The 26,068-nt window shown below is 40.9% G+C and overlaps 1 long non-coding RNA gene across 1 annotated transcript in view; it reads left to right on the top strand.

The window, feature by feature from the left end:
* The first annotated feature begins 341 nt into the window (after positions 1-341).
* Positions 342-26,068, top strand: part of LOC127573874 (uncharacterized) — a 57,922-nt gene continuing 32,195 nt past the window's right edge. The window contains exons 1-2 of the long non-coding RNA XR_007956831.1: positions 342-424; positions 5,935-6,153. This is a non-coding gene — a long non-coding RNA (uncharacterized LOC127573874). The remainder of the gene's footprint in view (positions 425-5,934; positions 6,154-26,068) is intronic.

The raw sequence follows: 26,068 nt of genomic DNA, 5'->3' as shown, positions 1-26,068 counted from the left end.
GAATAACTTACTTGATCATTCAGAGGGCAATTATGATTCAGTCACATTGCTGTGGGCTTGGGGTCACATGGAGGATAATTGATTTCCTCCTCAAAGGGCCATCAGTAGGAATGGATCAAAAATTGAAGGGGAAATAGAGCATCAAGTAGAGCATTTCTATTTTAAGACAGCAACCACTCCATCCCTGCATTGAAGACTGAAGTCAAATCAGCTCTTGTAGGTAATGGCCTATTTTAATAATCAAGACCAGAATATGATTTTGGAATAAATTAAAGCGAACAATCTTACATTCTGACACATTTTCCTTTATAATTGGTGCTATTTCAGGATTGAGAATTTGCAATGTGTCTGTGTGCTGAAGACACTCAGAGAGATGCTGCTTTGTGCTTCCAATATTTGTGTTGGATCAAGAAAGCTACAAACAGTAAGTAATTAAAATCTTATCCTTTGCATAGCAGTAAGTTGCTATATTTTATTAAAAGTATGCTTACTGTGGCTTAAGATGTAGCAAGAAAGTAAGATAAACTAACTTTTAATAGATAAACTAATCAGTTAAAAGCAAACTATCAAACAAATAGAAACCACAACTATTTGAATTAGTCTGGTAATAGAAGCATGCTAGTAATGCTAGTAATAGAAGCATGCTAGGTAATAGAAGTACCCCAGTCCTGATGAATACACATCCAGCACCATTTGGGAGGTTCAGGATATTTTTTATGTGCAGGACAACCAGTTTTGTTGGAAAATGTCATCAGTGAAAGGAACTAAAACTCTGGGCTTCACGGTTTGATCAGCAACCAGTTTCACTGAAGTGCATTCATTCACAAGGTTGAACGCTATGTGGATCGTATGTTTCAGGAGATGATCACCGGCAGCTTAAACTCTATAGGCAGAGAGGGAATGTGTTACTGTCATTCAGAACAGAAATTCTCTGCAGATTGTGCAGGAATCTCCTGAGTACCTCCCACACTGTAACGAATATTTGGCTCTGAGTGCCAGTAAGGGCAAAGGTTACTCTGGAGATAACCACCAGAGCTAAGTCTATGGTATCAGTGATTGCTCAGATGTTCAGGAGAGAAGAAGGAAACTGGGAAATGCAATAATTATAGGGGATTCTTTAGTTAGAGGAATGGGCAGCTGCCTTTGTTATTTCAGAATTGTTGACTCTCTGGTGCTATGCTCTGGTGCTTTACTGAGTGGCTGCAAAGATTTCTGAGGAGGGAGGATGGGAGGTGTCGAGTGGTGAGGGAGCAAACAAATAGCAATTGTTGTCCAGACACTTTGCCAGGAAGATAATCTTCTGCAGGCAGAGTTTGTGAAGCTAAGCAAGGTACTTAACAGCAAGACATCTAAGGTAGTAATTTCTGAATTTCTGTTGGTGGCTATAGGATTAGGAGACTAGTAGAAGTGAATGTGTGGATGGGGAGATGTTGGAAGAGGGAGAACTTTAGATTCCTAAATTTGCGAACTAATATTCTTGCAGAAAGCTTGCTAGTACTTTTGGGAGGGTTGAAAATAATTTGGCAAGAGGGTGGTAATCTGGATATGGAACTGAAAGGGGGAAATAATGTACACAAAGGATTGGAAATGACACAAAACCCTAAGTTAGAGATACCATGTACTATCTGGGATCAGATCAAGAGGAATATGAGACAATCCTGAGAAGTTTAACGATGCATGTGTGTAAAGGTACCTGACAAGGCAGATAAACTGGTCAACTGCAGCCAGAAATTAGCAACTTGGTTTAGGATATTAGTGGATATTTGTGGGCACAGAAAGAGGCCATTTGGCCCACTGAATTTGTGCCAGCTTTGGTGATAACCTAGACCTGGTTCAAATGACGACAGAACTTGGTATTAATATTACTGGATATAAGATGTTCAGGAACAATAGGGAAGTAAAAAAAGGGTGTGGTTAGGGTAAGGGCTGAGAGAGTAAGGGAAAGAGATGATGTCATAGGGGTCAAGGACAGATCTATCTAAATAGAGTTAATATAAGCATCATTATATTAACCGGCAGATTCTATAAATTGACAACCAGTGTGGAAGATATAAGTTCTAAGAATCACAGAGTAGTGATAATTGGGTAATTATCATAAACTACACTTAGATACCTCAGTGTAAATAGCAAAGAATTTCAGAAGTGTCTTTTGGAGAGCCTTCTTGATCAGTATGTTCCTGCCCTAGTGTGGAAGGAGGCATTGCTGGATCGGATTTTATTCAAGTGGACTAAACATAAGAATTCAGCTGGGGGTGGGGGTGTTTGTAGATTCATGGAATCATTATGGTGCAGAAGGAGGCCATTCAGCCCATTGACCCTGTCTAGGAAACAGTAACTGTTGTATCTTGATGCATAGAATAGCCATGTTAAAGGACAAAGAGTCATCCAGATTACAAACAGTTTACTTGGAGGAGGGGCAGTTTTAGTAGATTGAAATCAGATCTGGACTGGAAAATTGGAATCAAAGTTTGGTAGGTAAAACTAGAATTGAGTAATGAGGTTCTGGCTGCAATCTAGATTGCTTTCTGGTTCAGGAGACCAGGAAGAAAGGTAAGGTAACTGGAGCCTGAACGATGAAAGGGGAAGGAGGAAAATGAAGCAGAAAACGAAGCTTTAGGGCAATTCAAGTGATTTTTCATGTGAGAATCAGACTGAATGAAGAAAACTCAAAGAGGAATTGAGAAAGGAAATAAGAAATGTAAGCAGAATAGATTAACAACTCATACAAAAAGAAGCTCAGAAACCTTCTGTAGGCATATACATAGTAAATGGGTAGTAGAAGGAGGGCTGGAGACCGACTCGTGAAGTGGAGGGTGAAGCCGAGTCACTAAATAAGCACCTTGTACCTGTGTTTATCGAGGCCGAATATATTGTCACAGGCACAGTGGAAGGAATGGGATGTTTGAAGTTGTAGAACAGATAGAGAGGGGCCATTGTTTTAGATGTATTAATTGAGATGTGAGCATCTTTGGCATTTATTGCCTGCAAATAGAATGATTTATTCACCTATTTCAGAGGACTTTTGAGGGTCACCCACATAGCTGTGGGTCTGAAGTCACAAAGAGACCAGAATGGGTAAAGATGGTGGATTTACTGCCCTGAAGAATATTATGTAACTAGGTGTTTTTATGACAATCCAACTCAAACCAGAGTCTTTTAAAAATGGATTCCAGATCAATAAAAGAATTTAAATTCCATAGCTACCAATTTGGGATGTGAATGTAAGTCTCTAGATTGTTAATGTAGGCCTTTGGGTTAATAAATTAACCCCAGTACCATCGCCATACCACAGTGGCGGTAAGGCTATGAAAAATAGGACCAATGCAGCAATTGCTTACGTCTGGAATCCATTGCCAGTCAGGACTGTTGGGGCAAATTCAGTCATGGCTTTTGAAAGAAAATTGAAAAATTGCAGGGCTACAGAGAGAGAAAAGGGGAATACAATGAGTTTCATTGTTCAGACAGGAGACTCAAAGAATCAGAAGGCCTCCTTCTTTGTGTTACTGTTCTGTGATACATTGGATGTCCTGCCTGGTGACTGCTGTGCCTTGGGTTACAGCTGCAGACTGAGGTATCCAGCCATAGGATATGTACAAGAGTATTACCAGTTAACCATTGGGAGGATAAATGCTTATATCCTGATAGAACAGTATTTTTTAGTTCCACAATGCTGGTGGAACCCTCCTGGGACCATGTATATATTGGGCTGTGTGCCTGCTGTGGCCAAAGCATGCTGCTCTCATCAAAGACTACATCAAAGACTATAGGCTTATACCCACACAGATGATGGGGAAAGCTCTGAGGATACTTATCTCTGCAACCTGTTTCTATAAGCTCATCTTTACTGATGCGCCTTTTCTGTCCTTCCTCATTCACCAGAATGTATGGATCTGAATCAATAAAACTTCCTTACAGCCATCTCAGCAGACAAAGGAGCACATATACTTCCAGCAGTTCTGTGGTTTAGTGGAGAGTACTTCTTAAGGGATTGGAGCCACAAGGCCATTTAGACCTGGAAATGTTACACACTCAAAACATACATATTCAGATTGATCTTTATCCAATAAAGCTTCCAACATGTCCCTGAATGAATACACAGATGTTAGCCATGTGATGAAAATTTAACTTTATTATTTAGGGCAATTTACAAAACTTTTCAAAGATAATTTCATTCTAAGAAACATTTGCCTTATAAAAGTTCAATGATTATTTATGAATGATTATGTGACAAAGTTTTATTTTCACAGTTGAAAATGGGTTTATTGCAGAAAGCAAACATTTTAGGTCACACTGTATCTGTGAATAAGGTGATCTTAAATTATCAGAAAAGACTATTTTCCAGTTGGATTGGGTCATAGAGTCATATAGCATTGAAACAGGCTTTTTAGCCATCTGAGTCCATGCTGACCATCAATCACGCAAATTCAATAATCCCATTTTATCCTCCATAGATTCCCTTCAATTCCCAACAGATTATATTGCTCACCTACAATCTAAGTGTAGTCTACCAACATGCACAGCTTTGGGAGGAAGCAGGAGCACCTGGGTGAAACCCAGGTGATCACAGGGAGAAGATGCAAACTCCATGAAAACCAGAGATTGATTTGAACCAGGGCTGCAGGAGCTGTGAGGCAGTAGCTTTACCAGCCGTCGCTGTATGAGAGTCATCAACCAGTTCCCATGTAAATAATAAAAAAAACTAAAATATTTCAACACTTGCACCCAAGAGATCCAGTTTAATTTTTAGATCCTCTTCAAAGTGAGCACAATCAGTGAAAACTGCCTGTAGTGACTAATTCACCCCAGGGTACAGGCTGGGTATGTAGACAGTGCTAACTAACACAACTACTACACAACGAGTGTAAAAGGTCAAAAAAACTCAACTTATATTGAGCACAATTTACACTTTAAATTCCACAGCTATTTGCAAGTTACTCTGATATCAGGTAAATTTTACTGTAATGGCAGCACGGGCTGGTAATTCATGAGGGATCCTGGGTTTTTACAAGCTGAGGTACAATTTACACTTTAAATTCCACAGCTATTTGCAAGTTACTCTGATATCAGGCAAATTTTACTGTAATGGCAGCACGGGCTGGTAATTCATGAGGGATCCTGGGTTTTTACAAGCTGAGGTGTAGAATACAAGGAGAAAGATGTCATGATGAATGGCTATAAACAAATGGCTTGGCCACCACTGGAGAAGTGTGTGCAGTTCTGGGCACCACACATTAGGAAAGATGTGAACCTTAGAAAGATGTTAAAGAGATTTGCCAGAATGATTCCAGAGATGAGGATCTTTACTTACACAGAGGAGCAGGTGTTTCCCTTGGAACAGAGGAAGTTGAGAGGGTATCTGATAGAGGTATCTAAAACCATGAAGAGTCTGGACAAAGTAGATTGAGAGAAACTATTCCCATTGGTGGAAAGGGTCAAGAATCAAAGGACAGTGAATGAAAGTGTTTGGCAAGAGAAACAGAAGTGATATGAGGAAAAGCCTTATCATGTAGCCAATGGCTAGAATCTGGAATGCTCTGGGGACGGTAGTGGAGGTAGATTCATTTATGATGCTCAAAAGGGAGGTGGCCAAGTAATCAAAATGATAAAAAATACAGGGCTGTGGGAAGAGGGCGGAGGAGTAGGATTAGCTGGGTCACTATCACACAGACCATGTGCTGAACCTCTTTTTTGTGGTAAGTTTGCTGTGATTCTGTGAAATAAGTAAAAATTCTAAGTCCATTTTTCTCTCATTCTCTCCATTCTTTCCTTTATCTGAAGGACTCAAGTGTGTAAAGGTTAACCCATAATTAGTTCTAGTTATGTTGGCAGAGTGTTGGAAATATTTGGAGGTGTTGATAAAGTGGATTAACTGATTACTGAAATTCAAGACATTCAAATGGTACCAATGATGCCACATCATTTTATCTCTTTCAGGGATTTCAAGGAACTCCTGTAAACCCTAAATAGGTTTCCTTAGGGTTGCTCAGGAGGAAAGTTTGGTCATTATGAGGAAGATGGAAGACAACGATTCATGTTTTCTTGACTTATTCTGTTACTGGAACACAAAAATTTCATTGAGAAGTTGACAGCTGAATGAAAGAGTCAAAATGAAAGAACTGGGTGATCCAACTCATGGTTCTATATCAGAATCTGGTAGGAAATTGTATGCATTTCCAGGTGGGCTCACATAGATATCAGAAAATTGTAATCCTTAAAAATGGTAAACTATTCTCATAGGATCAATGTGTTGGTGTCCTACTCTGAACACTAGACAAGTTCCCTCCCCGAAGGCTTGCATACTTTTGCTGGTAGTGGGAGTAATATCAGATAGAGAGGAATTCCTTTCAGTTCTATTTTTAACAAATAATGGCATTTGGTCTGATTAAATTCCTTTTGATTCTTATTTTAGTGAATTCATTAGAATGTTTCAGATCTTCTTTAAAAACAAGGATTACACTTGAATCTTGTGACAAATTAATAAAAGAGGGACATTGATGACTTTCTGTCACCTTGTCAGAGATTTTGTAATAGAAGTTCATCCTTGGCCACATGTCTAAATGTGTAATTAAATTGTAACTCCTTTTCAAAAGGAGTCAATGGAACTGAATTTTGGAAGTGAAGTTCAATGTGCAGGCATAATGTTGTGTATTTAACACATGCAACCAAGGATAAGTTTCTACCCAAAATGTTCTCATGGAGTGAATAAGCAGAAACTGTTTCTGAAATTAGGAGAGTTGGTAACCAAAGACCACAGATAAGATAAGATAAGATATCTTTATTAGTCACATGTACATCAAAACACACAGTGAAATGCATCTTTTGTGTAGAATGTTCTGGAGCGGCCATCAAGTGTCGCCATACTTCTGGCGCCAACATAGCATGCCCACAACTTCCTAACCTGTACGTCTTTGGAATGTGGGAGGAAACCGGAGCACCCGGAGGAAACCCACACAGACACGGGGAGAACGCACAAACTCCTTACAAGCAGCAGCCGGAATTGAACCCGGGTCTCTGGCACTGTAACAGCCTTACGATTGCTGAAAAGAATGAGAAGACAGGTGAACAGATTACTTTTAATTATCATCTGGAATACACTGCCTCAAAGTTTGGTGGAAGCAGATAAAATAGAAAGGGAAATGAAACAGTTGCTGAAATGGAAATGCAAAGGAGTAACAGCGCACTACTTTTAAAGAACAACTCATGTAAGATGTGACCTCTTTCCATGCTGCCAATTTTAAGATTTTTTGTGATGGAGAAATTAAAGCTTAATTTTAGATTCTATAAAATGGGTATTCTATGGGAGACATATGGACAGAGCTCTGATGTGCATAATTTCAGTTTTTAATGAGCATCAACATTATTTCCAGATTATATTTTACACGGCACAGCAGATTGGGAATAGTGTCTATGTATTATATACAACATCTTCCTGGGTTCATTTTGATTAACTTAACCCAGGAAGATGTTGTATATAATATATAGACACTGGGAGATATAAATATTGGCTTCTCAACATTCCCTGCACTTAATAAATCAATATGCTAATGTTTAATAAACTTCTGGGATTGTTGGGTAATGAGAATTAAAGGTTTAACCAGTTAAATAAATTCAAATTAATTCTTTAACCAGAAACTTCATACATAACTTTTTGGTTCTTTCTTCCCTTGTCTTATTCTACTTCTCTGCTAGCAGTTCTGCTACTGACGGATTTCGTTCAGGGTCTGGGAATGCAGACCATGTGTTTCTATATGCCAACTCTGTTTGAAAGAAAAGGGAATAGGCAGAGGGGTAGTAGGCTGAAACATTGAGCCTACTCTATCTACAAGAGGTTCCTCATTGCACTGAGGCAGACATATCACATCTAAATGCTGATGCAGAAAAATTGCATTTGAAATTCCAGTAGTTGAGTATTTGACCCAGCCATTAATCTGCACTGCTATATCCTCAGCTCTGTACTTTTACACTGTTTTATTGTGGATCGCAGTATGAGCTAGGACCAATGACACCAATCAGAAAGGATCACAAATGCATTTGTGTGCCATTTGTGTAAGGGCTTTGCGGCAAATATTTCCATGCTGTGCTGTCAGCAGCTTTACAGTGCCAGTTATTTTCAACAGCTCTATGCATAAATATTAACATTCTGGACCATAATCTGAAAAAAAATCATTTATAAGTCCGCTGGGAACAAATTACTACATTTCCTCATATTTGGTTAATAATCCTTCATCAAACATATTTCCACAAAGAACAGAAGAGGTTCTTGCGATCCTTGAGTGATGAGAAGCAGATTTCTAAGTTTATACATATATTGAACATTTACTCTATAGGATTAAAAATACTGTGGAGCCATTGATATCCACCTTGTGGCTATAGTTAAATTTCAATAATTCTGCACCCTTCGGACTTTGATAGTGGCAGATTTTCCAGACAATTGGATGTTAATCCTATTACATACACACACATTTATTTCTCTTTTTAGTGTTACATGGTAGTATAATACATTTCCAATGAACCCAGTGAGTTTAAAGAGAGCACTCCAGACCTCTGCTCCATCTGCAAACCTACCCATGTTCCTGACCTCAGGTGGTCTGGACCCCAACCCCAGCTCCAGCCACATTCCCGGCCCACTGTCCTGACCCCAGCCTTGGCTTCACTTCAGACCCTCATTTCTGGCTGCACACACCCTTTTCACCCTGGAACCTTGGCTTACACTCGGACTAATGAGTGAGCCAGGTACTGGACCATCTGAATTTCCCAATTGGATGCTGGATTACTGGAGTTCTTCTCACGCATTGGTGAAGCACCTTTTTACATCCCTGACAGAAAGTGACAAAAGTGATTGCCAATGAAATACTTTTAAAATACAGACATTGTGGTAGTGTTGCAAATGGGGCAGTCAATTTGCACAGAGCAAGTTCCTGCCACAAGTAATGGAATAATGACCAGATAATCCACCTCCACATTTGATTGTGGTCTAGATATCGGCCAGGACAAGGGATAACTCCCTTGAAGTACTTCAAAATGATACAACATTGGCTTGGTGGTAGTGGAGGGCTGTTTTCCTGATTGGAGACCTGGGACCAGCGGTGTGCTGCAGGGATCGGTACTGGGTCCTCTGTTGTTAGTCATCCATATTAACAATTTGGATGAGAATGTAGATGGCATGGTAAGTAAGTTTGTGGATGACACTAAAATTGGTAGAATAGTGGACAGTGATAAAGGTTATCTAATATTGCAACGGGATCTAGATCAATTGGGAAAGTGGGCATCAAAATGGCAGTTAAATTTAACTCAGACAAGTGTAAAGTGTTGCATTTGGAAAGTTAAACCAGGGCAAGACTTACACAGTAAATGCATGGCCCTGGAGAGTGTAGAAAAACAGATAGACCTGGGGATACAAGTACATAGTTCCCTGAAAGTGGAGATACAGGTAGACTGGGTGGTGAAGAAGGCATTTGGCATGCTTGCCTTCATTGGTCAGGGCATTGAGTACAAGAGTTGGGATGTCACATTACAAGCGTACAAGACGTTTGTGAGACCACACTAGGGGTATTGTGTGCAGTTCTGGTCGTCAAGCTATAGGAAAGATGTAATGAAACTGGAAAAAGTGCAGAAAAGATTCACAAGGATATTAATTGGGACTGGGGGGCTTGATTTATAAGGAGAGACTGCACAGGCTGGGGCTTTTGTCCCCAGAGTGTAGGAAGCTGAGAGGACACCTTATAGAGGTATATAAAATTATGAGGGGCATAGATAAGGTGAATGGTCACAGTCATTTTCCCAGAGTAGGGGACTCTAAAACTAGAGGACAAAGATTTAATGTGAGAGGGGAAAGATTTAAAGGGGACCTGAGAGGAAGCTTTTTCACACAGAGGGTGGTGGGTATGTGGAACGAGCTGCCAGAGGAGGCGGTAGAGGCAGGTACAATTACACCATTTAAAAGACATTTAGACAGGTACATGGATAGGAAGCGTTTAAAGGGACATCGGCCAAATGCAGGCAAATGGGACCAACTCAGGAAGGCATCTTGGTCGGTGATGGATGACTTGGACTGAAGGGCCTGTTTCCATGCTCTATGACTCTATGACTGTATAATGCCATGGGATCTTTTACGATCACTCAAAAGATCAAAAGGGGCCTTTGTTTATCATCCCCTCTTAAATACAGCACCACCAGCTTTTGCTTTGAAGCTTCTGGAATGGGTCTTGAAACCAAACTCAGCCAAGGGAGTGCTTCCAGCTGCGGCATGGCTTTGGAGAAGTCAAGTCTGGAAAAGAAGCATAACTACAGCGGTCTTAAGAACCAGAAAGAAGGTTGGATTTTTGAATTTGACACCAGAACGAAAGGGCTGTGGAAAACCACACACTGATGTCCTATCTGGTTCACTGGGCATACAAAAATCAGCAAGAAGCTCTTCTGCTGTTTTCTCCTATGAATCATATTAAAACAAAATAAACCAAAATGAGGGTTGCAAGATGTTTAAAACCCATTCTGCTTCAGTTTCTGCTCAGAAAATAAGTGCACTTATTTGGTCCCAGAAGGCCTATGAGTTACTTTTCCAGATTACAGGCCAAAATGTTAATGTTTACGCACAGCACTGCTGAAAATGACTAGCATCGTAAAGATTTCAACAGCACAGCACGGAATCTCTGCTGAGTTACCCGCACAGAAAATGCACTTGAAATCTTTCCTGAATGGTGTCACTGCTCATAATGCCTCCTGTGATCTATGATAAATCAACATAAGAGTACAAGGTTGTGGCTGCAGTCTCGTGGGGTCAATGACTGGGTCAACTGCTTAGCTACTGAGGTTTCAAATTCATGAGTAATTAGATGCGATATATCTGTCCCAGTGCCACGAGCAACATCTTCAGGACAAAGTTGTCTCAATGCTCCTGTCTGGAATCCATCTGACTCTAGATTCACCTCTTCCTCTAAACAGAATTGCTGTGAAGAATCATGCCAACATAACAAGGACTGAAGCAAAATATGGCAGCATTAGAATCAGTGGCAGACAAATGGGTCAAAGAAAGGGATGGGAAACAAAAACACTAAATCATTTACAAAGCGTCCTTCTAAAGAATCAGTCTGAGTTCCTTTGGCTGTTTAAACCTTCTGTTCTCATTGGACAGCTGCCCAAAAGTCCCAAATGCCAATTACACATGGGCATATGGGTAATTTGTGTCCCAGACCTGGCATCCATGTGAGAAACAAATAACGCTGTCTATATGACAGGTTCCTGATTAAAATATTGAAATGAAGCCCCAGCTCCCCCCCCTTTTTTTTCAGTGGCTTTCAAAATACTTTCTGGAAATATTGTGGTTTCACATTACTGGCTGAAATCAAGGACAGTGGTGTCTGCCCATACTTTGGCTCGATTATGCCCTAGCCCTGACCATTTCTGTAGAACCCAGACATAAGCCTAATGTCAACTGTTAGACTCTCCCTCCAATCCTTCCAAGCTTGCCTGCCTTCACATTTCAAAGAAGTAATGACTCCCTGGAGCAAGGAGGTTAAGAGGGGACATGACTGAGGTATATAAAATTATAAGGGTAGACTGCAGGAGACTATTCCCCATGTCATAGGGGTAAGAGATTTAGAGCAGGATCTGAAGGGGACTTTTTTCACGCAGAGAGTGGTGGAGAGACGGTGGAAGAAAAGAAGTTGACAGCATTTAAGAAGTGTCTGGACAAGCACTTGAATTGCCTAGGCGTAGAAGCCTACAGGTCAAGTGCTGGAAGATGGGTCTAATTATGAATGGAATCTCACTGGCTGATGTGGATGTGGTGTGCTGAATGACCTGTTTCAATACTGCGTGACTATCTATCTACATAGAAGAGAAACTTCTTGTCAGGTTCTTAAAACATTGAGACCTGATGATCCATAGGAACCCTACCCAATCTCCCACCATAAACTTGGCCAGGATTAGTGAAAACCTTGGAGGTATTGTGGAAACAGTTGCAAATGGCCAAAATTATGACATGACAGGTATCACTGAAAGCGTGGGCCAGAGACGTCAACAACTAAAGTCTGGTGACTGTTGATGAAACTGTGTGTTGCTATGTTTTGGCTACACCTTATCTCCTCCCCCTCCTCCACCCCAGTTTCCACATCATCACCCCCACCACCCTGAGCTGCAGAACTATATCCTTTTTTTTCAGCCAGGTACTGAAGTATAATTCTAGGTTCACAGTCACTTTGTCCAATTTAAGACAGAAATGTTGCTTTTTTGATGTAAGTGAAAAAACTGCCTCTCCATCACATTCTTCGAAGCGAGTCTCTGCCAATGAACTATACTATTTATCTTTTGCAAACTGTCAACACTTCCTTCTGAAATGTTCCACCACCTGTTGCTTTTCTGGCTGCCTCACATTATAACTGGTTTTGCCTTGAGACAGAACAGTAAAGGGATAAATTAACACGGCCAATTAATAACTTGGCATTCTGACTGTTATTCATAAGTGAGAGTTATTTATTAATTCTTTATATTTAAGAAACATTATTCAATAGAGGGAAATTAGTTTCTTCAGTATTTGTGGAGCGATTTTTTAAAAAACATACGTTATTATTTTCCTACCTGTTTCACAATAGTCCATTCATTGTTTGGTTAGCTTGATACTGTAATTGAAACAAACTGTTGAAACAACCCGTTCAGACCTACATGAGACCGACTTTTGCTTTTTGTCACATTACCACCTACTTTTGCCCTGGGCCATATTTCTTGGTTTAATCTCCCTTCTGTCCTCTCTTTTGTTCTTCCTCCCTTTTCCCCCTTGTTCAATCCCGAACAGTCCAGGTGAAGGGTCCCGGCCCAAAATGTTGATGGTCCATTTCCCTCCACAGACGCTGCCTGATCCGTTGAGTTCCTCCAGCAATTTGGTTTTTCATTTTCCAGTTCTGATGAGAGGTTCATAACCTGAAATGTTAACCAGTTCTTCCTTCGCAGATGGTTACCTGACCTGCTAAGTATTTCCTGATGCAGGGTTTTGACATGAACTGTCGACGGTTCCTTTCCCCCAACAGAAGCTGCTCAACCTGCTGAGTTCCTCCAGTGGATTGTTTGTTGCTCCAGATTCCAGCATCTGCAGTGTCTCGTGTCTCTTCGTGTCTCCAGTAATTTAGCAATATTTTCCAGATTTCCAGCACTGGCAATTTAGAACACTGCTCACAGTGTAATATGACAGAAATATTTACATTGTGAACAGTGTTCCTACTCCAAAGCAAAATTCAACCAATTGGGTCCATGCCAGCTCTCAGCAGAGCAACCCCATCAGTCCCATTCCCAATGTACCCTTTCAATTCATCCTCTCTCATCTGCACATCAACTCCTCTCTGGTTCTTTTGCCACTTGCCTACACTAAGGGGTAAGTTGCCGTGGTCAATTAACCGAACAACACATCTTTAAGATGTGGGAGAAGACCAGAGCACCAAGGAGAAACCCAGATGGTCATGAGGAGAGCTTGCAAATGTCACACCAGCAGGGCCTGAGGTCAGGATTGAACCTGGGTTCTTGGAGCTGTGAGGCAGCAATGCTAATTGGTCAACTGGTCAAAGTCGAAAACTTAAAGTCAAAGTCAAGTTTGTTGTCATGTACACAAGTACATGTACACACGTGGAATGAAAAACTTACTTGCAGCAACATCACAGGCACATCATCAGAGACACAAAATTCACACAAAAAATCAGAATCAGAATCAGGTTTATTTTCACTGATATATGTCGTGAAATTTGTTGTTTTGCGGCAGTAGTACAGTGCGAGACATAAAAATTACTATAAGTTACAAAAATAAATCTTGCAGACGAGGAATATCAAGGTAGTGTTCATGGACCATTCAGAATCTGATGGCGGAGGGGAAGAAGCTGTTCCTGAAACATTGATTGTGGGCCTTCAGGCTCCTGTATCTTCTCCCTGATGGTAGTAATATGAAAAGGGCATGTCCCGGATGGTGAGGGCCCTCAATGATGGATGCCTCCTGCTTGAGGTACCACCTTTTGAAGATGTCCTCGATGGCGGGGAGGGTTGTGACTGTGATGGCGCTGGCTGAATTTACAACCCTCTGCAGCCCCTTTCAATCCTGTGCATTGGAGAGTCCATACCAGGTGGTGATGCAGCCAGTCAGAATGTTCTTCACTGTACATCTGTAGAAATTTGCATGAGTCTTTGGTGAATTAACAAATCTCCTCAGACTCCTAATGAAGTAAAGCCAACTGGTGTGCCTTCTTCGTGATTGCATCAATGTGTTTGGGCCAGTTTTAGTACATTGCATAAATTAAACATAAATTATACACAATTTTTACAAGAAAAGAACATAACTAGAACAAAAAAAACCCTAAGTCCATTGTAGTGCAAAGTGGTCATAGTGTTGCTATGTTGAGGTAGTGATTAGGGTTGCTCAGGTTGGTTCAAGAACTGAATGGCTGAAGGGAAGTAGCTCTTCATGAACCTGGTGGTGTGGGACTTGAGGCTTCTGTACCTCCTGCCCGATGGTAGCTGCGAGAAGTTAGGGTGAACAGAATAAGGTTAAATGTGAGAGATTTAGAACAGGGTACACTTGTCACAGAAATCTGTATGGATGTGCAATTAACCTCTGTAGGGCACTTGGAGCCCATGACCTGCAAAGACTAGATGTGTGTCAGGGTGGAGAAGATGAAGGGGCTTTAAAACATGAGCAGAAGCTCACTCACCAGATCCACGTTCTCCTAATGCCATGCTCTAGGCAACAGTTCTAGGAGCACCAGTATGGGGACATTTGGCCAAGTGAATCCAAATCCAGATGCTAAGGTCAGGCATCGGCTGCTGTCATTTGTACTCAGGAATATTTTATGCCATTTACCTACCAAGAAGCTGCATTCACAGATAAAGAATCAGGAGCTGTGGTAATTTAGTGCTTTAAAATTCTTTTAGTACATCAGTGGAGTTGGCATGTGCTTCCAGATCCATTGACAGTGCTTTGGACATCATTTGTCCCAGGTTAATTCCCAGTGCTCCACTCTAATTGTGTCTGGCTTTTGCCAACACATTAATTAAATGCTGGCTTCACCATCTGAAGCCTATTGCTCTCACTCCTCGAGTCTCACTACCTTGATCTCCACTGGCCCATTGCACTCATGACCCTCTGGTCTACTGTCCTCCTCCACCTGCAACTTACTCCCTTCTCTCACACAATCCCACTGGCCTAATGCTCTTTTTGCCACGTTTGGGGAAAGGTCTCCATGGTACCGCCAAGTGCTGGGAGTTAAATTCTCCCAGCGAAGTGTCCAGGGAGGTGGGTTGATCTAATAGCTTGCTCTTTCAGTTGTAAATTGACCTCTTGTCTCTGAGTAAATTTTCAGTTTCTTCCAAGAGGGAAGACTACTTTGGATGGGTGAATTATTGGGTCAATGTAGATAGGGCTATAGAGTTGGATAGATAATGTCGATCTCTTTGCATATGGTGGCGGTGTTTTGGGTGAAAGGTGGGGAAATAACATCTGATGTGGATTTATGTCAGAATGACCTGTTCCTGGGCTGGAATTTCTGAAACTTTTTATGAGGTCCTGGGCTGTTTGTGAATCTGGACATGTTGGTCCAGTGATCAACAATACCACTCACTGTATTTGCTCTTCGGCTCCAGCTCAGATATAGTCATCCTGAGAAGTCAACTACAGGCAAGGCATTTGGTAAACCAGCATGAAATATAGCACAACAAAGCAGGAACAGCTAGTAGTGGCAGAGAGGAGGGGAGAACTTGCTGCCTGGACTTCATAGGACTTTATTTCAAAACAAGAACAGCGTTGGGAATGTGCCAAACAACTACAAGAGGTGATGGCTTACGTGAAGGAATTCAGCAGCTGCAGGGCTTTGTGAGACCAAGCTGCACCATAGAGTCAGCAGCAACTAAATGGACAGTTACAAAGGGGTCTGCATGGTTAAAGTTCATCCAGTGTACACTGAAATCTTGGCTTGTTCCTCCCAACATTTACGCTGCTGGGAACTGACTCGAGGGAATGGTGGGACATGGCGTCTTTAACATCATAGTTTTGGATAAGTTATTATTTTGCGGTCATGCCTAGAAGCAAGGACATGCTTCAGTCTCTCAAAATTGCAGTATATCTGAATCTTTCTGTTCACATGGTCCCACCTACACATTTGTAGTAGGAAGCACGCAAAGCCTGCCAGCCTTGCAGATGATTGTAGTGTATATAATTGGATAAAGGTACCCTCCAGCAGATTGTTTGTTGCTCCAGATTCCAGCATCTGCAGTCTCTTGTGTCTCCAATAAGAATGTGTTCCATCCCAATTGAAGGCCATCTAAAGTCCAAATAAATATTGCTTCAGAATGACAAATGTGATGGTTACTTGAGTGAGCACCAACATTTCATTGTACTGGATTTCATTATTACTGGCCTTGAAAGTGGCATATGTCAAAGGCCAGAGTGGCTTGATTATTCAAAAGCCACCTAGAGACTTGCCTTTGTCAAGCAGATATGGCAGGCAGCAGACTGCTTTAAAATGAAAACATGTATCCAGGAAGCCAGAATCTATCAACATAAATGGATTGTCTTTGCAAATTAGCTAAATATTCAAAGGGTGGACTCTTCGTTTTTCATGTGGTGATGACATTGTGTGAGGGAGAATGGTAAGGAAATTTAACTCCTCCATAATTCTGCCCATTTAGCCTCTGATCTCTTTGTTGGTTGTTTGCCAGTTGAAAGCAGCAAAATATCAACATACGATTTGAAAGGGCACCATGCTGAATGCTCAGTTAAAGAAATTGAAAGCTGCAGTCCAGCAAACCTGAGCACCCGCGCTATAAGGGTGAAGTTCAGGTCTTGTATACTTTTGGCATGGAGACTAGAAAATCAAGTTGACCTGTAAATGATATCAGTTCTCCCATATTACCACAATACACAGAGGCCGTTCCTCATGTCTGCTAACAACTGTTCAGTTTACTGCTCTGTTTGTATTCAGGACAGTGGCCTCACCCACATTTCCACCCATGTTTTCACTCTATACCTTAAGTACATTTGCAGGGCATTATGGAAATCATAATAAAGGGTGTGATTCTGAAATATGCAATTTCTGAGAACGGTTTCATTAGTATTTTGAAGAGATAGCCACCAGTCCACAATATAACTATAATAATAATTTTTATCAGCTTTTAAGCAAAAATGAAGCAGTATAAATGTCCCTTAATCCAGCAATTTAGTGTGCAATCATGGTGATAAATGGCTTAATAAAAATTGAAAAATCCTGGTTTCCCCTGGGTTGCATGTCATCCAGAGAGAGTAAATCAAAGATCTGAAGTGGATATGAACTATTGCATTATGAATGCAGATTGAATTTTGTGTGAATTCACTACATTCAGTATTTTCTAACTTGTTTTCAGTGTTAGCTTTTATATGCAATACTTTTAATAAAGTTTTACAATGATTTCTAACAGGAATTCAGACATAATAGTCCAAGGAATAAAGCAGCATGAGGGATTGGCGGCACAGTAGTGTAGCGGTTAACGTAATGCTATTACAGCGCCAGCAATCCGGGTTCAATTCCCGCCGCTGTCTGTAAGTAGTTTGTATGTTCTCCTTGTGTGTCCGGGTGCTCCGGTTTCCTCCCACATTCCAAAGACGTACAGTTTAGGAGCTGTGGGCATGCTATTTTGGTGCTGGAAGAGTGGCAACACTTACTGGCTGCCCCCCAGCACATTCTCAGTAATGCAAAAAGTTGCATTTCACTGTGTGTTTCGATGTAAACGTGACTAATAAATAAATATCTACTATCTAAATATCTATCTAAGCCTCAATACAAGATAGAACTTAGGCCAGTATCGGTAATTATTGCCACTAAGTAGGATAGAACAGTAGGAGAGGTGTTTTTATAGATTATTTATACATGAGATATGGTCGTCACTGGGAAGGCCTCATTTATTGAGCATCTCTAATTGGCCTTGAGAAGAGGCTGGTGGACAACCTTCTTGAATCACTATAATATTGCCACCGTGATAGTAAGTAGCAAATTCAAGGATTTTGACCCAGCACTGATGAAGAAGTGTCATAGAGTCATAGAGCAATACCGCAAGGGTACAGGCCCTTTGGCCCAATGAGTCCATGCCGACCATGGTGCCCATCCAGCTAGTCACAATTTCCTGCATTAGGCCCATATCCCTTTGAGCTCCGCCCTCCATGTACCTATCCAAGTGCTTCTTAAATGATCCTATTGTACCTGCCTCAATCACTTCCTCTGGCAGCTTGTTCCATAAACTCACCACGCTCTGCGGGGAAAAATTTACCCCTCAAGTCCCTTTTAAATCTTTCCCCTCTCACCCTGAATCTATGCTCCCTAGTTTTGGACACCCTACCCTGGGGAAAAGACTGTCACCTTATCTATGTCACTCATGATTTTATAAACCTCTATAAAGTTGCCCCTCATTCTCCTGTGCTCCAAGGAATAAAGACCTAGCCTGATCAACCTCTCCCTATAACTCAGGCCCTCTAGTCCTGGCAACATCCTCTAAATCTTTTCTGCACTCTTTCCAGTTTAACGACATCTTTTGTATAACAGGGTGACCAAAACTGTACACAGTACTCCAAATGTGGCCTCACCAACAACTTATACAACTGCAATATAATGTCCCAACTCCAAAACTCAATGCCATGACTGATGAAGGCCACCATGCTACGCGCCTTTTTCACCACCCTGTCTACCTGTGATATTGCTTTCAATGAACTATGCACTTGTGCTCCTAGGTCCCTCTGTTCTATTACACCCCCTAGTGCCCTACCATTCATAGTCCTACACTGGTTTGATTTTCCAAGATGCATCACCTCACATTTATCTGTATTGAAATCCATTTGCCACTCCTCAGCCCACTTCCCAAACTGATCAAGATCCCCCATAATCTACGATAACCTTCTTCATTATCAACAACACCTCCTAATTTCGTGTCATCCGCAAGCCTACTGATCAAGCCTTGTGGATTCGCTCCAAGTCATTGATATAAATAACGAATAACAAGGGTTCCAACACTGACCCCTGCGATACACCACTAGTCACCGGCTTCCATTCCAAGAAACAACCTTCAATCACCAACCTTTGCTTTCTACCTCCGAGCTAATTTTGAATCCACCTAACTAGCTCTCCCTGGATTCTACGGGACCTAAACTTCCAGACCAGCCTACCATGCGGGACCTTGTTGAAGGCCCTGCTAAAGTCCAAATAGACAACACCCACTGCCCTACCCTCATCTACCTTTTTGCTTACCTCTTCAAAGAAATCTAAAAGATTTGTCAGGTATGACTTTCAAAGTGGGGATATAGTTTCAGGTCGGATCTGTATGTAATATGCAAAGGAACTTGCGGATGATGGAAATCCTTGCAACTACTGCCCCTGTTCTTCAAGGCTGTCGAGATGTGGGTTTAAGACGTGCTGTCAAAGTACCCTTAGTGAAATGAAGAACCATTGTCAGATCTTGAGCAACACACTTACTTTTTTTTTACAAGTCTACAAGAGGACTAAAATATACATTTTGCTAATTTTTCACAGATGTTTATTAATCTATTTTAATTGGTAGGAATTTTTAGATTGGTATTAACTTGAACAAACTGAACATTACACTTCTGACTAATGTTAGAGTTTTTTATAACTAACCACTTTTCAGATAAAATTATTCAAACGCAGGAAATATAAGCCATAAACCAGGAGAATTGGAGCTACCATATTGCTCCAATGCCTAATGTATAGGGCAGGCCTCAATGATCACCTATTTCTACTCTTCAGAGAGATAAGAAATTAAGATAATTACAGATAAAATTGGCATTCAGTCTAACATAATTTGTCTTTGTGTTTATTTCAGGATGTGTTGCAGACAGGCAAAGCAGTATTGACTTTCCATGTCTAGTTAATCATAGACATTAACAGTCCTATTCCATTCTTTTAAATTCTACACATTGGAATTTCATTTAGTACCAGAATGCTAAACACAGTCCTGTAGTCTTTACATGCATAGTTCACTTACAGACACTCAAAGACAGTCCTGCAGCTTCAGGGCAACCACAGCTGTGGAGCAGAGTTTATACAGATCATTTTGCTTCTGTCTGGATGTGTTGGTCCAGATTGGCAGAGGAACAGTGCATTTACAAGCCATGCAGCTGGCAATTTATTGCCTGCACAGTCAAGGTTAATACAAGCTTTCATATCTGTCTCTGACTCACTTTAGGTTGTGACAGGGCAAATCATTGACATCTGCCAGTCTGCAACTCACCATTGCATTGTGCAGGTAGCTGATGCTATATTTGCCAAAGTAAGTAATTTTATTGCAGCCTCCCTGTCCAGAGCATTTGAGTATGCACATATTGTCATGTACGTTCCTGTAGGTAACCTCATGGATTCATAAATTACAAGGACTTCCAATTATATCTACTCTTAAATGTACCTTTGGAAGCCAATTCTGCACATCAATCATTTTCTGTTTGGGGAAGCACTTTTCGATATTAATCCAAAACTGATTCTTTAGTTGCTTTTACAAGAGTGTAGGAAACCTATCTTTGCTCGTGAGTGCTAACTGTGTGTGAGTGTATAATCACCAGCTGCATTCATCTCTCCTCAGTCAGTTCCCTTGACTGCAGAGGATGGAACTGTATGTGTGGGAGATGCAGACAAGTGGCAGCCAATACTCTCTTATATACACACCATTGATGTTTTCTTCCCCTATGTCTTCTTCCATCAGTCAATTAAAGATTATACTTTGGGGTTATTTTGTCTATTTACTTAACTATCTAACTTTCATTAAATTGTTTCAAAAAAACTCCCTTTCTAGACAAGGAAATTAAGTTTTTCTGGAAATAAAAAACAGAAAATGCAAATGCTAAGCATAACAGGAAAGAGAAACTGACTTAACATTTCAGGTCAAATATCATTCCTCTTTGTCAACTTTTGACGAAGAGTCTTCAACCTGAAATGTTTACTTCGTTTGTCTTTCCACAGATGCTGCCAGACCTGTTGAGTGTTTAGAGGGTTTTCTGTTTTTATGTCAGACTTCCAGTATCTGCAGCTTCTTATTCTTCAAAGCTTCTCCTGTCTTTCCTTATAACTTATATCCCTGATAGTTTTACCTCAGGGTTTTTTTTCTCTACAGACATCAGTTTATGAATGTCTCTTTTGTTGCGATGTAGGCAGACATGATGCAGCGTACAAAATGAGGTCTGATTAATAGGCTATAAATAGGCTATGCATTCTCTGAGTTATTCATCCACTTCAGTTACGTAGTTCAGAATGTTTTATTGATTGCATGTGTTGGATATTTTTATGATTCGGTCTGCTAAAAAAGATATGGCTTTTCCCCATGGATATTTCAGTATTAATCATGGTACATACATGTTATCTATGTCTCTTTCATATGCACATTGCTTTAAAATGCATAGTTGCATTTGCTATTTTTCCAAGCAACTGCATATCTTGCCCTAGTTATTCTACTGTTTGTGATTTGACTGCCTCTTATTGGAATTGTCATCTCAAATTACACCACCATGCTGAGTTTCTGAATCCAGATGTACACCAGTGGGCCCAGTACCAGATGCCAGGCAACTCAATTCCCCAATTCCAACATAGCTCCATTAATGTATAATCTTACCCATAACCCTGTGTTTAGTTATCTTGAATAGCAACTGCTAGGAATTTAATTTCCTGTGGAATCTTGTACCAGTCTTTCTGCATTCCGCACAGGGCAAAAACTTGGTCAGGTCTGATCTTTCTTTACTCTTTTAATTAGTTCATAAGACTTATTAATTCATGGGATGCAAGCTTAAATGCACAAGCCTGCATTGATAGTCCATCTGTGATTAACCCCTGAATTGAATAGCTTTGGAGACAACCATATTGGTGGAACAGCAGTCACATGTCAGCCAGATTGGTTGAGGAGGATGGAATGCGTTTCCTGTAATGTTTTAGTGAATCAGAAAGGTCTCCATGACAATCCAGTATATCTATGGTAACCATTACTGATGGTACCTCTTTAATTACAGGTTTATTTATTGAGCCTAATCTAAATTTCCCTTCTGGCATGACAGGATTTGAACTGATGTTTACAGATCAAAAGTTCAGATATTAGGTTACTGGTCCGTACTTGTCTGTCATATCCCGTAATGTAAAGGTGATTTCCAAGTTTCCTTCTAATAATAAGTTACTTAATTATTTCCCCAAAATGTGAGCAAGAGTGATGTATTTTTAGTTATCTGTTTTGTTACCCTTTTTGAATGTGGAGACTGTGTCAGGTATGATCCAGTCAGTTTGCGCTCTGTAGACTCAAGAATTAAACTCATGCAATAGCCATTACTGTAGTTGGTGTGCAGTATCTGTGGTTTAAGGAGGTGGTGGATGGAAGAGAGGAAAACGTCATTTAATGTCCCTTCTGACTCCAGCTGAAACGTGTGGACTGCACATGACAGTTTGGTTTGGGCTTTAATGCCTGTGACAGAAAAAATGCACAGAACCTTTCATTCTTTAGATCCACACATTCAGAAAGTGAGAACGTCAGAGGCTGGTCTTGGCCGTAGAATTGGCAGCCATGCCACTTTATCTCAGCAATGCTAGTGACTTCACTGGAGAAGGAGGTGAGATAATTAGGAGAAAAAATATAGCAGAGGAAACAGTACATTTAAGTTCACTCACAGAAAGCAACCAGTGTACTTTGAAACTGTCACCGTTGTAAAAACTGATCTACGATCTCTCTAATCAAAAGAGTGTCTTCTTTTCTTTGCTGTTCCAAATTCTGGGCTTGATTGGCAAGCTGACAACATACAGTACAAGTATATTGAATTTGTGCACCAAATTTTCCTTTAGCCGAACCAAACTGAATTATTTTAAGGAAGGCATTTGGACATCCAAGGGAGAATTTTATCTTGAGTTCTGCTGCTTTTCCAACATAATTCAGGGCAGTGGGGATGGAAAGTTGATAAGATACTAGTTTCACTGGATCGCTGCTCATTATTTATCCTGCAGTTGTCCTCTGGCATCATTTCACCCATCCAAAAAGGCAGTGAGTGTATCCAAGGAAAGCTGCAGTGATGGAATAATATTAGTGCATTACCAGACCAATCATTATCATTGTATCACCTCTTTTTAAAAGACACTTGGACAGGCTCAAGGCTTAGAGGGACATGGGCCAAATGCAAGAAAATGGGACTAGTTTAAATAGGCATCTTGGTCAGCATGGACCAGTTGGGCCAAAGTGTCTGTTTCTGTGCTGTATAACTCTATAACTCTCTGACTGAGCAACGATGTTTTCATGCAGTAGGCACTGCCTTCACAGTGGGTTAGTGGAGTTAACAATTTCTGCATGTCACTGTGTTACTCCTGTGTTGAAACCTATCAGTGAAGCAGGGCAAGGTCCTGAGTGGATCCCCAGCCTATCTTGGCAGAGAAAGATCTTCTATCAGTTTGATCACAGTTCCAGAATCAGAAGAGGTAGCCAGATATTTATTGGGATAAAAAGAACCCTGAACAAGATCCCACAAGTTTTATGAGCCACAGCCAAAACTAAAAAGCATGAGTGCCTTGAGCTGTTGTAGAAGGAGGGCCATCCCTTACTACACCCTGAACGTTTTCGGGGATTTACAGTTGCTGCCCCAGTCATACCTTTACTTTGTGGTCATCAAAACATTACGGGAATGTGCTGGGAAGAAGCTACAACTAGCGTTTACAACAGCAAAGGGCCAGGGGAAGGGTGAGCACAACTGAACTCAGGGCAATAATGACATGGTAGGGCAGCTTCAATTTAAGCCCTACTAGGCATTTTTTGTCTCGTGTCTACTTGAAAGGGGCAGCAAAGGAAATTTTCTGAAGTTGTCCTATAATTCTAGGGCCAGCAGAAGGCTTCCAGTAAGAAGAACCTTATGGAGACCATGGTCAGTAATGGGAAAATGGAGGCATAATCTCCTTCTGGCATTTTCACCTGGATCCAAAGGCAGATAGCCACTTCTAGATACTAAAGGCTCCAGATTCCTACAATAACATGGATTACTTGAACCAACCTCCTTCTTGTGGGCTTCTCAATGTGGGTGAATCCCCTAGATGGAGTCGAGCAAAAAGGTTATATGTCTGTCTCTATGGAATTTAGCACGTCAGCATCTGACTGAGCAATTGGGCCTGCCTCACATGGGATAGTACAGTTTTCAAAGAGGAAAATCACCACCAAGGAGGCACGTTCCTTTTCCAATGAAGAACACTTTCTTGTGCAAGGAATGTTGTCACATGGTGTAAGAAAGGATTCAAAGAAAGTTAGCTCCAAAGAATAATCTTTAGGAAACACAGAACTTCAGATCATTCTGTGGCACAACTGAGCTGTTGCCTTGAGGGGACATAAAATCCAGTGAAACCAGTGCCCGTATCTCTTAGGGCTTTCAGCACTGTTGGGCCCCCAAGGTTTTTACATTACTTTAAGCTTCACAGTAAGAGCTGATGGAACCGAATGTGTTTTGATGTCTGAGTGTATAATAGTTCTTGTATTGTGACATCATTGTTCTGCCTATGGTGAATCAGGAGAGGATAGGTCACTAATTTATGGGCAAATAAATCGTTTGCTTTCCTTACTTTGTAAATACCTTTCAGTGGATTTGGCTTGAACACAAGTTAGCTAGCTATACTGTACTCTTGTTTACAGGCTGTAGGGATCATAGTCTCCTGTCAGTGCATTTTTGAGATTGGCACATCAATTGCATGTGGGATTGTCCTAACCAGTCTCCAGTGGACAGTGCCAACACAGGAATTACTGCAGTGCAGTACAAACTTGGCAACAAAATGGTGAGTATAAAAGGTGGTAAAGCACTCAGGTCAAAGACAAGAAGGTAAAGGCTCCACCTGATATCTAATCCTTCCTTATACTATGTACTGCATTTCTCAGGGCTAATATCCCTAAGTTTGATCACAAATATTCTTTGAGACTATCAATTAATATGTGTAAATTATGTGTGCTCAGTGGGTTCTTAACCTTTAATGAAGTCCATTGCTGAGTGTATGCATTCATGCCCAAGGAACTCAAACAAGTGTATGTGGTTTATTCAAGGACTCTTCACACACTGCCTCTGGAACTTTCTTTATACAGAGAATAGTCAGTCGTATGATGCAATCCTTAAAGGGATGACAATTTAAATGCAATAATTGTTCACAACCAATAACAATAGCATGCATATTTGAGAAATGTGTATTACTTAATGCTCAGCAGAGGGAAAAGGAACGGATAGCCACATCCTTGGTACTTTTGGGCCAAGTTAGCAATTTTGATGTCTCCATAGAGGAGGTGGTGAACACTTACCTACTACAGGAGAAAGCATGCATGTAGCGTGGAAGTGAGGTTGGAACAACATCACCATGTTTCCTCTATTCCCTTGCAGGAGAGGACTAACCAAAGTTTGGAGCACCCATAGCAGGTGGATTTGTGTATGTGTCCAAATCCCTCAAGTCCAAGTTCATAGAAGAAGCTGAAACCTCCTGACATAGCAGTATTTACAGAAGAACAGGGATCCTGGCCAATATTCCTCTTGCAACCAATGTTGCTACGATGGTCTGACAAAGGATTTTCAACCTGTAGTGTTAACTCAGTTTCTCTTTCCACAGACACTGCCTGACCTGCTGAATGTTTCCAGAATTTTCTGTTTTCATTTCAGATTTCTAGAAACTGCACTTATTTTTCTGATTTTCACTAAGACTCTACCTACTGCAATCTCATTGCTCTTTCTGCAGTCTTGTAGTTGGAATACTGTGTCTGCTTTTGGTCAGGAATAATGGCCTTAAAAAAGTGCTGATGGAGGGTAACAGCTACAGAGAAAGTGCAGTGCGGGCCGACAATAAGGTGCAAGGACAGCTTCTATCCTGTTGTTATAAGACAATTGAATGGTTCCCTAGTACAATAAGATGGACTCTTGACTCACAACCTACCTTGTGACCTTGCACCTTATTGTCTACCTGCACTGCGCTTTCTCTGTAGCTGTTACACTTTATTCTGCATTCTGTTATTGTTTTACCTTGTACTACCTTGATGCACTGTGTAATGAATTGATCTGTATAAATAGTATGCAAGACCAGTTTTTCACTGTACC

Source organism: Pristis pectinata, chromosome 8 (genome assembly GCF_009764475.1).
Source record: "Pristis pectinata isolate sPriPec2 chromosome 8, sPriPec2.1.pri, whole genome shotgun sequence".
Classification (NCBI taxonomy): Eukaryota; Metazoa; Chordata; class Chondrichthyes; order Rhinopristiformes; family Pristidae; genus Pristis; species Pristis pectinata.
The sequence above is the reverse complement of the archived record's forward strand: the minus strand, read 5'-3'. Positions and strand labels throughout refer to the sequence as shown.